This window comes from Pteropus vampyrus, unplaced genomic scaffold (genome assembly GCF_000151845.1).
Source record: "Pteropus vampyrus isolate Shadow unplaced genomic scaffold, Pvam_2.0 Scaffold307, whole genome shotgun sequence".
Classification (NCBI taxonomy): Eukaryota; Metazoa; Chordata; class Mammalia; order Chiroptera; family Pteropodidae; genus Pteropus; species Pteropus vampyrus.
The window spans coordinates 9,737-13,183 of NW_011889088.1; the positions used below are offsets into that span (position 1 = coordinate 9,737).

Genomic DNA, 3,447 nt, shown 5'->3' on the forward strand with positions numbered 1-3,447 from the left:
TGAAAAAAGCCAATCACAAAAAACCCTATATTGTATGATTCCATTTATATGAAATGTCCAGAATAGGCAAATCTAGTAACCCAAAAGAGATCAGTGGTTGCCTAGAAGGAAATGGGGAGTGACTGCTAATGGGTATGGGTTTTAGAAACAGTGATGACTATATTCTAAAATTGACTGTAGTGATGACTGCACAATTCTATGAATATACTAAAACTCACTAAATTGCACACTTTAAATAAGTGAATTATATCTCAATAAAGTTGTTTGTATATATTAGAGAGAAAAAACACACAAAATGATAAAGCAAATGGAGCAAAATGTTAACAATCAGTAAATCCGAGAAAATGGGTATAGTGAAATTCTCTGTACAATTCATGTCAATGTTTGGTGTAAAATTATATCAGAAAAAGCTATAAAAAAAAAAAAAGATATCCCTCATGATACTCACACACTGTATTCTTTCCCAACATGAAACAGGGACTAGACTCTACTACCATCTGCCTTCCCACTTAAGATGGGCCAACAATAATGGAAAATGTAAATCAAAAGTGATTCTTCCAGTCTACGGCCATGCCACCCTGAACAAGCCCGATCCTGTCTGATCTCGGAAGCTAAGCAGGGCCGGGCCTGGTTAGTACTTGGATGGGAGACCACCTAGGAAGACCAGGTGCTGTAGGCATAAAAAATTAAAAAATAAGGGATTGTAAGCTGACAAGGTCCTTGCAATCTGTGAGGTCAACCAAGGGTTGCCTTGTCTAAAAAATAAAAACAAATAAAAAATCAATAAAAATAAAAGTGATTCTTCCAGATTTGCTTATTTATCTGACAAGGTCAAAAACCTAACAAGCAGACACAATTTCCTAAAGTTGGCTAGACTTATACATCACTCATAGATTACCTTCCTCTCCTTCCAACCCAAAAAACTTTTCTCAACTAACAAGAAAACAAAATTGTCACACCTTTCTCAGTACTCTGCACAACAAATAACTATATGACTTTCCTAAATGCTTAAGTCTGTAAGAAAGGGGAAGAGGTGACAGAGATAGATACTCCCATAAAAATCAAATTATCTAAATCTATATTCAACACAGCAAGCTCTATGCCTGCATCCAGAGAATGAGTCTTAATCCTCCTCCACAAAATCAGAAGGAACACTGAGCATCTTCAACTTGCTTGTTCTGGATTCACTTTTTAAGAGTATAAAAGCTACCTGATACATTTAACTTAATTTGCTTGGAGAGCATATAGATTTCTCAGTGCCTCCCTAGAGCACCTGGGTGCAATTCACAATTTCCTGTCATTTCACTTACTATGACATCACCAGTTTGGGAGCTATAAGGCAGGCTGAGCAGAGAAAATAAACCCTGTAGAGTCTCAAGACTGACCTGCATACAGCTATTTGTATTGTTTTGTTTTGTTTTATTCAAAGATTTCCTCTGAGTAGTCCAGATTCCCCTACCAACCCACCATAAATGAAATGAAGGAAAAAAAGAAATCCTTCAATCAGTGCCTATCCAGCAAAGGCCACCTATTGAATAAATGGTCTTGGTATTCCATTACTGTAACCACACTTTAAAAGACAGAAAAAAATACCCTTCTTTACACATTTTATACAGCTCATATTCCTTTCTTTATCCTCCCAATAAGCTTTCATAGGGATATAATTTTAGCTTGTTGAAAAACCAGATAATTAACAGATATTTTCTTAAAGAGAATTAACATTTTTGAGAATCTATCTTTTTATAGATGAGTTATCCAAATTGCCCCCAGTCACAGAGACAGTCAATAGCAGTGGGGGAACCTTTAACCCCCAAATCCATGCTCTCACTAACAAATCACTTTCCAGCTTCATTCTCTGCTTTATCATTTGCAAACCGTCCTCTTTATTTTCTAAAAATCAAATGTCTATATAATTTAATAGACATTCAAAAAGCACAGCATAAAAATAACACTGGTTTATTCCACCAACTTAAAGTTTCTTTTACAGAGGAGAACTCTGTTATCTTTAGTCTTTCTCAACATGTTAGTGTTTTCTAAAGACCCAGCCAAGCAATGAGATGCAGTTTAGAGTCATGAGAGGAGCACTGGACCAAAAGTCGGGCAATTAACTAAAAGGATGCTGGCTCTACTGTCCTTTCTAAGCCTCATTTTCCTCTTTGAGGTCCCTTCCAGCTCCAATACCGTGAACCAAATTCCAACAACTACATCACAGAGTCACAAATATAATAAATATGAAACAGATGAAAAATTAACATCTGTATAAGAATGTGAAGACATAAAAAAGTGAACTTGAAACAATAAAAAATCCCAAACAAAAGGCCTAGTATTAACTGTATTACTGCTGCATGATTTTTTATCCACCTGCTCTCAATTTTGAGAAAACTGTATATTTGTTCTGACCTTGTTAAAGGTCATCAATTTATCACTTTTTAAAAGACAGACCATTTTTGTCATTTGAAGTATGCACCTAATTTTTTTTTGTAAGAAACACTAAAATTTTCCAGGTGACAAAAACATATAAACAAACAAACCCGTCGTATCATCTCTGAGGCAAAGTAAAATTAGTCAACAGGATCATTACTTTCAGGAGACAAACTTTACAGTGAATACATCATGACAGAACACTGGAAAGAGTACCATCAAATCAGGATGACACGACAAGCCTCCATTCACTTGAAACCTGTAAACTGGACACTCCGAACAAAAACTTTTTCAAAACTGTTGTAATTAAAAGGCTCTGATGACGGTGCAGTGGAATTCACGGGGATTTTACAATTCCGACACCCTCTCCAATTAATGCCAAAGCTGATCGGGCCCCATCTTCACTTCCCCACCACTCCACCACTTCCCCAAAGCATCACTACTGCAACCCAGGCTCTCCAACTAGGATGCTGCCCTTTTATTCTCAAATGACGCTGGCCTCATAACGGATATAAATTACTTCTCATAAAAAAAAAAAAAAAAAGGCATGGCCCCAGGATACAAGCCCTTTCTAGAACTAAGGGAGTTCTCACTCTCTTAGGTGTGGCCCAAGTTCATTTTATTACTTCCCATCAACCCAAGAGGCCCGGCCCGGGGCTGGGTTAGAACGATTTTGAGGAACTGTTATCACAGGCCCCTTGGGAAGAAGTTTTTGTTTTGCCGTTTTTCTTTTTTTTTAAGTCTGGGTAGAACTTACTTTCAGTAGGACGTAGGATGCCTTCTTCCCTCCTAACGGGTGTTCGACAACAGGCTTCCCTTTATTTTATACTAAGTCACACAACCTTCACCAGGGTGAAGGGTGTGAGAACACACACCCTTCCCTCTTAATGGTCCGAGACGACGCGACCACGGCGCAGAGGGGCGCAGAGGCCGTTCGGACTCCTCAAGGTTCAGAGCCCTTTGCTCCCGTTTCCCCTCCTCCCGCCCGCCGCTCCCTTCCCCCGCGCCGGCCCTGGGTCCTTCCGA

The 3,447-nt window shown here is 38.7% G+C and overlaps 1 non-coding gene across 1 annotated transcript; it reads left to right on the forward strand.

The window, feature by feature from the left end:
* Positions 1-560: 560 nt before the first annotated feature.
* LOC111730338 lies at positions 561-679 on the forward strand. The gene has a single exon (XR_002776639.1). It is a non-coding gene; the product is annotated as a 5S ribosomal RNA (ribosomal RNA).
* The last annotated feature ends 2,768 nt before the right edge of the window (positions 680-3,447 follow it).